The sequence below is a fragment of the Porites lutea genome, chromosome 10 (assembly GCF_958299795.1).
Source record: "Porites lutea chromosome 10, jaPorLute2.1, whole genome shotgun sequence".
In the NCBI taxonomy this organism is placed as follows: domain Eukaryota; kingdom Metazoa; phylum Cnidaria; class Anthozoa; order Scleractinia; family Poritidae; genus Porites; species Porites lutea.
The window spans coordinates 10802524-10815023 of record NC_133210.1 but is presented as its reverse complement, the minus strand read 5'-3'; the positions used below and the strand labels follow the sequence as shown (position 1 = coordinate 10815023).

Below are 12500 nucleotides of genomic sequence, written 5' to 3'. Positions count from 1 at the left end.
AGGTTAAATATGCGCTGTTGTCAACTTGTTGGATGCGGACTGAAGTTCCTCGTGCAGTGTAGTGATTCGCCTATGTGCTTCTTCTAAATAGGCCAACTCATCGCCTGCAAATGACTTTAGAGTGTTGTCCTCTGAAAATTGTCTGAAAATTGTCGCTAAATATGACCTGCTGATAGGGACTTGGCGGACTGCTATTTGGCACTCTAAAAAAAGTAACTTTGCAGTTTCAAGCACTGATTGCAGTTTCAAGCACTTTGCAGTTTTAAGCAAGATTGCTTGTATGTCAACTGAATTCAGATGTCTGGATCCAGACTAGAAAAAGACACGGATCAACAGGCACTCTTAAAAAAAGACTGCGCGATAACGGCTTTATTATGCTGTAAGTACATCATAGTTAGAAATACTACCTGTATATGAACGTTTAAAACACTAAATATACACGTCGAAAGGTGAATATGGGTACAAAGACATGAGGGGGGGATCACGAAAGTTATATATAGTTATGAGGGGGGATCACTTCAATAAAATAACATTTAAAGGGGGGATCGGCTAAATTTCATCGTGTTTAGCCCAAAATCCTCCGACCCCCCCCCCAGGCGATAAATAATGACCGGTCCCTAATCTTCGTCTACATAATTCAGTTTCTGCAGGGGTTGTCTCTCCAGTTTTTTTTTGCACTCGTTCTTTAAATTTCTTTTAGAAGCAACATTCTCGTTACATTCTGGACTTACCGCTCTCTCCAACTTCGTCCCGGACTTCAGTTTGTAGTCGTAATACATCGTCTGCACCTTCAAACCAGTCTAAGCTGTCGTAGATCTTTTGGCTTTCAGGTCCGAGCCAATCGTGTACCAGAATACCAGAATACATTTTCCTTCGTTTGAAACCGATTCACAAGACTTCTTTTGAAGACATAACCACATTTTTTATTAAAGGTTCTAAATGCTTCGAGGCGATTTTCTTGACGACTCGGAATCGAAATTTGGTCGTTTGAAGTTCATGCTGTTTCCGTTATGAAATCCAGCTGGGTTCTGATGGGAACTGGGCCAGCTTTTCGGCACCGACATGTTTCATAGTAGCAGCAGAGAAATTTATCACAGGTTGGCACAGCAGACACGAAAATTCCAGTGAATTTGAACATATAATATTAAAAAAAGGTCTGGTAAAAATTAACCCCGTCAGGTCTTGGCGCAAAATTGCACGAGCAGTATGTTTCGGCGAGATTCCATGCACACTCAGAGACTCAGACTCTAAATAAACGATGTCACAGAAAGTCACCAGACCAATAGCAAAAAATAATCTGCGTTTTTTCAATTCGTGGTACCATGTTTTGGAAGTATATCTTCCCATACACGAACAGTAAACTCAACTCAACGCCATTACAAAACGTTTCCCTCCATGCACGTCAACATGGTTACCACCCTGTACCAATCAATTTTTTTAGTCTTATCCAAGGCAGGGTTCTCTGAAGTCGTTTCGGTGATTATTTTAAACCTGAATTTTTTGTCACGAAAAACGTGGAAAACCCCTTAGTTTTTGTTTGCAACACGATTTCACGAACTTGACCAACCAGGGATACCAGTACAAGAGCTTTGAAGGGCACAAAAAAACACTTTTCCAGTTTATACAGAGAATGAACTCAAACTTGCAATCGATAAACCATTTTAACTTAAGATTGGTATCTGAATATGAACATTTACGATTTGCAATTGATTTATACTTATAATAATTATACTCAGTGGTAGTTATTACCTTGAATGTTCTGCTGGACTTTTATTATCACTGGAAACAAGATCAAGAAAACAGTGATAATTGTGTTTAGGACGTCCATCTTTTTGAATCTGCGAAAAAGACAATGCGCTCAGTTCGTTTTTAAGTGGCACTCGTTGACAAAAAATTACATAAGACGATAAAATTAAGAAGAACTTTAAAGAAATATAAACACGAGTTGTAAAGCTCGCTTTGGGCGCTCCTGATCATTCATAGGGAAGAATAATATTGTAAGAAATGAGTTATAGATCGGTCTCATCTTTCACTGTCATCTTGAATGTTCTTGGCTATATATTTTGGTAATACCCATGTCATATGCAACAAGCTCAACCTTAGCTTCTCTCTCCTTCATAATATTTTAGGAATTAAGTTTAAAGCGCAATCTTGATGATTTCCAGCTTCATTTATTAGACGAACTTCAATATAGGTTTAATGTTATTGGAGTCACTGAGACTAATATAACTGACCCAAATTTTCTTGGTTTAAATCCGAAAATTCCATGCTTTTTGTTTGGATATGTCCCGACGTCTCTTACTAGCTACCGGAGGCGTTGCACCCTACCAGCAGCGCCTTTCTTTCTCTTGCTCAGTTTTGGTGTACTTGAGAAAGACCGTGCTTGAATCGAGTGAGATCTCTGTTGAACATGCGCGACAGGTTGCTAGGATATAGTTTCAAACCAAGGCCTAATATCCGTGTGCTACCTACAGTGGGCTCAGTTATGACAATCGGTTTATCGATAAATGGATGGTAGCACTCGAAAAAACCAGTTTGACGAGAGAGAACAAGATTGACGAGTCCAGACGTTTGGGCTGCGGTGACCTAACTAAAAGGTTTGACGTGATTCAGGCAGAGCCACCGCCATCTTGGATTTTATTTTTGTAGGTTACGTAAAATCGCGATAAATGGTTATTTTTTGTGCTTGACATGTAAAGTAATACATAAATACGCACTTTGTACCATTTTATTCACGAGTTATTTTTATTGTTGAAAAAAGTTAAAAAAAACCATCATTTTCACTCAAAAATTGCTTGATCACCTGCTACGTATGACGTCATATCTCGTAACCATAGTAACGGACCATCACTTCACTTGTCTCGAAATGCGCGCGAGGGATAAATGAACAGCTACGGAAAACGTCAGGTGCTGGTGTTTCATCGTCTAGGAAAAATATCAAAAAACCTCATTGGGGTGGCAACCCTTCCCCCCCCCCCCTCCCCCACTTGTACGTCCGAGGGTTTATTCAGTAATCTGACCCCGTGAAGTTTCAAACGGGTGTCATTTTAGTCCATACTAGAAATTTTCAAGTTGAGTGAAATGTAGCCAAGCATATATCTGATGTCATAATGATCACAATGGCACTGTTCGTGTCACTCCTCTTGGTAGAAACAAGGCGTTATTCTGGTAAGTATGTTCATTTGATCTTTTAGTAATTGCAGCTTTTTAAAATGTTACAATAACTAGCTGAGTGACTTCACGCGCGCTGTTTGCTCGTTTAAAGTAATGGTCGATGAGCGTAGGCTTAATTCGTATTATGTGAAAAATATATACCATATTAGCCTCATTCAATAATTGTTAAACAGCTTTAGATATCAACCAATTACATTGCTCAAAGCACCAAGATCACTGAGTGTGCATATGCTAATAAAATAAATACTAGACTATTCGGTTTTCTTTGTAATATCCGGAATTATCTATTGTAGGTCTTCGTACGTGTAGGTGGTGAGACATACCAAGACCTGCCCAATAACATCATCCAATAATTGTTCATTTCTACGTTTGTGATTGGCTCAAATCCTACAGTTATTTCTTAATAACCAGCTAGCGTTGACCAGATTTGGATGAAGTTTGCGATATCCGGAACAGTGACGTTAACAATACAAAGTAATCCCCAGAAAAGGACCGGCAACCGAGAAGTCCTGGGAAGAGTTTGCGTTGTTTTTGTAGAACAGTACAAAATGGCGGAACATTTCACATATTTCGCGAAGAAGAAATATAGCCGAACCACTATCTAAAAACACAGCAAGAATACAACTTGACGGATGACATCAGCTATTTAAAGAATATCTACCAGACTACTGGAACATTCCTTTGTACACTACCCCGCAGTTGTCGAGAAACACTGGGGCAAACGAAGACCAGCACCTAAAATGTACATCGATCGAGTTCAGTATTTTTAGCCTGTTTGAAGGCTTTTTTTTTAAGGAATTACTTTAAAGGAACAATGAAACGATTATTGGATTCGGTCTTAGTGATAATTCTTCAGATCATACTCAGCCTCATCCAATAATTGCTCATTATTGTCTAGGTTACAAGAGTCACAGATGCCTCAATTTTTATTTTTAGCTTTGGAATGTCCTGATAAGTGGAGTGAATATGAAGGTATTTGCTACAAGGTTGTGGATAGGTTAGGTTATCCGCGGAGATTTGATCACTTTATGGCACCAAAACTCTTAAATGGCCAGTGTTAATTAACGAATAGCTTCTTACTTATATCCTGCTTTTACCCTTTTTTAGCTTTCGTTTTGTTTCGCAATCCCTTTAAACCGTATTTATAACTGTACCCGAAAAAAAGAAACCATTTTTGGTTCTAACACTGTACATGACCAGCTATGCCTGTATTTATACAAACGTGTACATCAAGTTAGAATTACAACACCAAAAAACCTTTTTAATTTCCTAATTTTTCTTTTTTTGTATTTAATTGATTATAATTTTGTTTTATCTTCGTCCTAGTCTCTCTCTAAAATGAAAGTCTCACGGGTAATAGTAAGGACATGATTGTTACTGGGTTCAAAGCATTCGTTCTGTAAGTGTTGCCCAAATAAGGTCCATTGGCCTGTTCTGCTGATTGATTTCTTAATGCAGTATCTTGGTACAAAGAAAATTATAAAGATACCTGGAAAGATGCACAACAAGGGTGAAATATACCTTCGGGGGTGTCTTAGAGCGAAGATTGATGGTGATATCTCAAACAGATTTTTGATTCACTTCATGGAGGTTACTGGTCCGGGGGGGGGTACTTGAGGAATTTCTGGGTGGGGATGTGCCGCTGGGACCCTGGAACCCTTAACCTATACCAGAGCTAGTTCAGCTGAATTTTGCTACCCTATATTAGAGTAAACTCCCCAAATCCCCCCTATTCTAGAGTAACTGTTTCCCTAGTCTAGATAAAATCTTCAACCAGCTGATCAGTTTCCTGAAAAATGATACCCTATTCTAGACCCAAACGCTCTGACTTATATACCCTATGCTAGAGTAAACTGCTTGAAAATCATACCCTTCACAGCGGCACATACCTATATAGCCCATATATGCCAGTACCCCCCCCCCCCGGGGGGGGTCTGAAGAAATGAAAACTGATGTTACGTAACGAGTCATTAGCCCTTTTGAGCCGGAAGACTGAGCAGCATGAAATTTTTCCTTGTAACGGATCAATGCGTTATAAAAACAGAATGGGACACTGAAGTGAATTTCGATTTCGTATTCTTGTTCTCGGTTGATATTCAATGAATTTTATCACCATGAGAGCAATTGGAAATATGTTATTCCTAAAAATTATATCTGGAGTTTTCCTAACGATTCACCTACGATTTTCGGAGGTTCTTTTTACGCATTTTATTACCAAGATTTTGCGGTTATTGCGAAAAAAAAGCCGCCTAAAAATCTCTGTATAGAGACAGAACTTCCCCTACAATTTTTTAATGAAAGTACTGTACGGCTACTGAATTTTCTTCGAACTTTTAACCGGACCCATTCAGGTTAGCTAACAGTTTCGGATGAGACGAAAAAGTCCCCTAAAACCTCTTTGAGACGACCAAAGATACCCTAAGACATCGGAACAGATAAACAGTTTTTTTAGGGCAGCTCCGAATTAACCAAACAGGCTTCTAAAGCATAGAGAAATCTTTTGAGACACGAACTATCGCATTGAGAAACATTCGATCGGTGGGTGCCGCTGAATTTACAAGCTAATAAAAACTCATGACTAAAAGCAAAAACGGTTACGCCAGACATGTCTTTAAATAACTAAATACCTGTGAAACGGCTCTCCGAGTTTTGATCCTTTGAGTACTTTCTCCCGTTAGAGGAACATATAATTTGTTCACAAAGCGGAGCCAACGTCTTGAAGCTTTCAGCTGTTTGTAAAGCCAACAACTGATATGTAAAAAAACTTGCCAAACGTTTAAGCATAAGATCAGGCAATTTTCGTCGACGCGCTTTGCACACTTTTTTTTAATTATCCATTATTTTCCTTTCCTTAATTTCATGTACTAATATGTCGACAAATTAGCACCTCAACTGGACAAAGCTCACATTAAAGTGTTATTAATTAGCTTGCTTGAGCGTGGCCCGTTCTAATAATGAAAAACTTCCTATGCAATATTTCTTTACTTATTTGACGAATTTGGCGGTTCCAAATTGATGCGATAGAGTTTGAAAGGAAGCAAATTCATTATTTTAGTGATGTTTTCATCGCCGCCGCCGTCGACGACGTTGCTTAAGGTCCCTAATTTGCACCCCACTCCACTACCTCCACTACCTACGCCTGAAACAGGTTAGAAAAAATAAATGCTTCCGTCGCCTATGGGTCCTGAAAAGTTTGTGACGTACGTATTATCTTCCGTTTGCTCCACGGTTGTTCATGTGTCTGCAACACTAATAACTACCCTGGGTACCAGAGGTTTTTTCTCGCGTGCGGCGGGAATTTTCGGTGTTGGCCGAAGGCCGACACATCTTCGGCCGTTCGCTCGGGTCACTATAAAGACTTGACAGAAACCGGAAACCGCGCTAGAAAAGTCTCTGGCACCCAGGGTAACTAATAATCGACCAGTTGCCAGTTATTTTGTAATATGTAAGTTGTCATCTGTTGTTCAATGGATGTTGAATATTTAGAAGAAACGAATGGTAATTTATGAGTAAAGAAGTAAAAAGAAAGACTTTATAAAACGTTATGGGCTATTTGTCAATAACGTGCATGTAGGAAAATTGCACCTCATTCAACTGTCCAGCTGTTGACAGCCGTGTAATTAACTTCACCTGCATATTTTGAAACAAAATTTTACCTTACCTATCAGTCTCAGTAGCTAAGGGGGGAAAACTAAGTTAAAATCATATTCTTCGGCATAAGGGTGGCCTGAACCTATTTATACGCGTGCTAGTTATGTTTTCGATTTGCGTTTTTGTGATTGAAACCGATTTCTATGATTTTTGGCTTACCAAATAAATAATGATGGAACTTGAATAAAATGTCATTTGTTTTGTTGTAGACATGAAAACCTTTGAGATATCTGCATATATTTAAAACCGCATTTTTATGAAAAAAGTGATAGACGACCAATAACATCGCGACGTAATTGACCAATCAGATCAATAACCCGAGTATAATACCACCAACTGCCGTGATACAACTCACTTTGACTCTAAAGATGACTATCGCCCAGGTTGTCGAAACGTCAGTCACTGACAACAACAACAGTTCTATTCAGGACTACGTTCACACGGACGATCAAACTCAACCTACTTTTTTTGACCCTATTGTTTGTTTGACGTTCTTGTTACTGTCACCGCCGTCTAAAACGGTCCTCAATGATTATAGTAAAACAGGAAACTGTGTGGAAGCACCCACTAAGTCGTAGACTTTTATAGGGTAACTCGGCGATAAAGTCCATCGACAGAAACCAAAACATAAAGAAAGTCACATATCCTGTTAGGGACGTCACCCTGATCGACAGAACCAGTTATATGCAGAGGGGGAGGGGGTTTATTCGAACCCTGGCATTTGATCCAAGTTTTAAATTGCCTGAGCGACTAAACATCAGGGCTGTGACGATTTTTGTTTCTATCTTTCTTTCCATCTTTTCCCTTTGTCATCTGGCCCCGTGCATGTTAGAATCGAAGTATTTGTATGAGGATTGAATACGACCACTTCCATGACAGGTTTTAAAAGACCTCTGCCATCTGTGCCGGTTTTGAAGAGAGGAAGTTTAAGCTGATGTGCATAGAATTTTCGTCTCCTTGATCCTTTCTCCTTCCAGTCTCTAACGTTTTTGAAAACAACAGCCGCGAACAGTTTGATGTTTAATCTTCTACCTCTGTATTCAAACAGTACACATTGGCTTTCGTAGCCGAAATACAAAAATACCGCTTTGAATAATGCTAGTGTTTCTTGCTTGATGAAAAAGAGTTCGAAACAAAATAATTTCTTTGGCGGGATGCAACCATCTTTACATTAAAATCGTTGTTTTGGGGCTATTATACGCGCCTAAACTGATAAATGCAAAGAGAAGACGTAACTTGATCATTATGATATGATAATAAACCCTATTTTTGCCTGAAAAAAACTATGTATATACAAGGAATAGACTTTCTGTTGGTTAACCGGCGAAAGAACCCATTTGGGATGTTAGGAGAATACGAGATCAAAAACAGCTTGCAAATAGTGTTCTCCCAGTATGAGATAGTATGCCGCTTTCAAAAACGGCTGCGAGGGAGACTAGGTGGGCTCCTGGGGTAACAATTTTTTAATCATTAATGGAGGAAATGTTTCTGTAAGGGACCAGTCATTATTTATTGCGTTGAGACTGCAGACACTTATCTCCCAGTAGAATGGACGCATTTATTTTACATGCTTTCAAACTGGCATTGTCCAAGTGGATTTGAGTGGTCCCTTTAATTGAATTCTTCTAAATTCTTTTCAATGATCTCTCCTTGGGTTCTCATTTAAGAATGGTCCCCCGTTCTGTTCTCCTAAAAGTCAAGTGACCCACCAAAAAATCCTCCGACCACCCCCCTCCCCTCCCCCTGGGCGATAAATAATGACTGGTCCCTAAACTTTAACTCCTTCCCAGATCTGATGCTATAATGATAACACTCGCACTGTTCGCGTCACTCCTTTCGCCGGTAACAAGGCGTTATTCAGGTAAGTATGTCCATTTGATTTATAACATTTTCAATTGTTAATTTCATAATAACTGAGAGATTTCTTGCGCGCTATTTGGTCTTCAAGAGCTATGGTCGATGTAAATTTTAGGATGTAAATTTTAACTTTTTTAGGAGCGGCCATGAATGTCTCGAGTGGGAAGCTATAACCGCAGGCGCATCTAGACACCCACGACCGGCCCACGGCACGGCAAGCGTTATGAAGGATTTTGCTACAAGGCTACGGATAGGCTCGGTTATCCGCGGAGATTTGCCTGGTCAACAGTCGTAAGCGGGTGTTTTGGGTTTGGAGGAGACCTGGTAAGCATATTGAATGAAAAGGAAATGAATTTTGTCCATGACATGGCTTTCAAGGACGCAAACCGCACTTCTGTTTGGATTGGGTTGACGTATCGACATCAAAAGGGTGGATATCTATGGAACAATGGAGAATTGTTTAACAGTTCTGTTTCCGTTCAGTGGCTCGGCAACATGTCGAGAATTGTTTATGAAATAAATGCGTCGAAATCTTGAAAAGTGGCTGGAAACTCTCCAAATGTTGCAAGGAAAATGAATATTTTATCTGCAAGAGACCGAAAGGTAAGTTGTTTCCGTGGGGAACTCGACATTGAAAATAATGGGGAAGCTCCGATCGTACTAGGTAGGACCAGAGCATCGGTAAAATTTGATCCCTGATTAAGACGCTAAAACTCTAAAATGACCTGCGTTAGAGCTCTCTCATGTAAAGTAAGGAATGGCTTCACATAGCCTTTACGCCTTTAAATTTTAGGCAGGTTAGGCTCCACCCTGATGTTTGGTTTTTATCATTTGCCTTTCTCGTTCTGTTTCGCACACCATTTAACGTTAATTATCACTGTGCCTGGGTAAAAGGGTTTTTTTGTGGTTACACTACATTTTCTGTCACATGACATGGAGCCACGCCCATAATTATGTAAAATTTTACATTTTAGAATTACCACACCCAAAAACTTAAAGATCCTAATTTTTCTTGTATTCTATTTAGTTTGAAAAGTTCCCCTAGGATGACCGAACAGATAAAAATTTTGTAGCGCCGCTTAGAAATGCATTTCTAGAGATCTAAAAAGACTTTCAATTAGATAACCTAAAAAGTGTTTGCCACGTATTTTGGAGGAAACCGTTGTTGGGTGTTCCTGTCAGTTTGCGCCCCAGAGTCACTCCACTATCTGAACGCCTGGAACAGGCTATGCTTCCGTCGCCTATGAGACCTGAAAGGATCCTGAAAAGTTTGTGACGTACATATTACTTCCGTTTACTCCACGGCTGTTCATCTGTCTGAACACTAATAACCTACCAGTTGCCAGTGACATGTAATATGTAAGTTCTAACATGTTTTTGAATGGATGTTGAATATTTAGAAGGAATGAGTGGTAATTTATGAGTAAAGAGAAAAAGTTGATTGTTGAAAAGTTGTGGGCTATTTGTCAATAATGTGCATGTAGACAAATTGCACCTCATTCAACTGTCTAGGAACTATAGCTGACAGCCGTGTAATTAACAGCACCTGCATATTTTTTAACTTCCTTTTTTGAAAACAAAATTTTACTGTATCTATCAGTCGTCTATCTTTGAATGAAAGAAGAGAGACAAGTGTTTTATTTGTCTGCTGTAAAATTGGGAGGGAAGAAAGCGTCGGTACTCCAGGTAAGGGTATATTTCCAGTCTCATGTCTCTTTGCGATTGCGTGATCTGACAAGAGAAATTGTACGTCCACAGAAACGATAGAAACACGACATGCTCTTTGTCTGAAATATATATCGGGGTTAAACCTGAAAACTGGGCAGCGTAATGTTTTCTATCTAGTCAATAGTCAAGCATTTTTTTTTTTTGTACGAAACAAAATTTTTAAGAAGTGTTAATTGCGACTTAATATTATGCCACACGTAAATACAAGATGTAAAAAGGGACCTTAAGATGCGACGATCGCGACGGTGGCGAATACGTCCCGCTTAAAAAGTGAACTTACGTTCTTTCCATCTTTATCGTGATTAATTGAGGTTACTTTGTCAAATCTAGGGAGCTCTACTAGGGTTGAATTTCAAAGATCCATATGCACGTTCAGAAAGAATAAGAAAAATTTCGTCGTACAACATGAAATTGGGCATTTTCACGTCGTAGATATGCAGTGACGGCAAAGAAAATGTACAAAAAAGGGGGTGTACGTGCAAAGTTGTTCTTAATATTAACCCTATTATATATGCGTTTTTGACGATCTCGTAACCGTCGCCTTCGTCGGATCTTAAACGGTTTTCAATATTATAGTAAGACAGGAAAATGTGTGAAAGCACCCTGGCCACTAAGTCGTTGACTTTTATAGGGTAACTCGGCGATAAATTCCATCGACAGAAAACAAAAAAAAAAGAAAGAAAGTTGCATATTCGGTTAGAGAACTCGATTGACAGCACCAGTGATATGCATCGGTGGGGTGGGGGGGGGGGGGGGGGGAGAGGGGGTATTCGAACCCTTGCATTTGATCCAAGTTTTAAATTGTCCGAGTGACTGAACATCAGAGCTAGCTGTCAGTGACGATTTCTGTTGCTATCTTTCTTTCCATTTTTTTACCTTTGTTTTCTTGTCCCGTGCATGTTAGCAACATTTGCATGAGAACTAAATACGACCGTGCGCACTTCCATGACAGTTAAAGACCTCTGCCATCTGTTCCAGTTTCGAAGACAGGAAGTTCAAGCTGATATGCTTAGCCTAATTTTTGTCTTCATGATCCTTTCGGTCTCTAACATTTTTGCACTTCATACACGAATAACAGTCGACTAAGCAAAAATAAAGAACAGCCGCGAACAGTTTGATGTTTAATCTTCTACTTCTGTATTCAAACAATGCACACTTTCTTTCGTAGCCGAAATACAAAAACATACCCTTTCACAATAATGCTGTTTCTCGCTTGGTGGAAATCGGAACAAAATAATTTCTTTGGCGCGATGCCACCATCTTTACATTAAAATCGTTGTTTTGGGACTATTATACGCGCTTAAACTGAGAAATGTGCAGCGAGAAGATACAACTTGATCATTATGACATAATAAACCATATTTTTGTCTTCAAAAACTATGTATATACAAGGAATAGACTTTACTTTCTATTGGTTTACCGGCGAAAGAACCCATTTGGGATGTTGGGAGAACACGAGATCAAATAAGCTTGTAAATTGTGTTCTCCCAGTGTGTCGCTTAAGTTATTTCGCTGGTAAACCCAAAGAAAGTGCGGCCTTGCCGCCTGAGGTAATAACTTATTAATCATTGATCGAGAAAATGTAAAATGTTTCTGTAAGGTACCAGTCATTATTTATCACCTAGGGGAAGGAGAGGGGGGGGGTCGGAGGATTTTGGGCTTAACACGGCAAAATATGGCTGACCCCTCCCTTTAAATGATATTTTACTGAACTGATCCCCCTCATAACTCTTGATAACTTTCGTGATTCCCCCAAAGTTTTTCCACCCATGTTCACCTTTCGACGTGTATATTTTCCGTTTTTTGTTTTGTTTTGTTTGTTTGTCAACGACAGAAAGAAAGAAGGAAAACAAGGAAAGTCCAAAAAAAAAAAACAACAACAATTTAGGGAGAGGCGACTCGAGGTACATCAGCTGTTGGGAACCAGTTGAGACCGCAGACACTTCTCTCCCAGTAGAATGGATGTATTTATTTTGCATGCTTTCAAAGTGGCATTGTCCAAGCAGATTTAAGAGAGTGTCTCTGTAAGAGCGGTCCGGTCGATTTTCCTAAAGACACAGATTTAGCTCATTTCTTGTGTGTTGTAAGAC

The 12500-nt window shown here is 39.4% G+C and overlaps 1 pseudogene; it reads right to left on the bottom strand.

Moving 5' to 3' along the window:
- Positions 1–12500, bottom strand: part of LOC140949481 (uncharacterized) — a 257928-nt pseudogene that overhangs the window by 18441 nt on the left and 226987 nt on the right.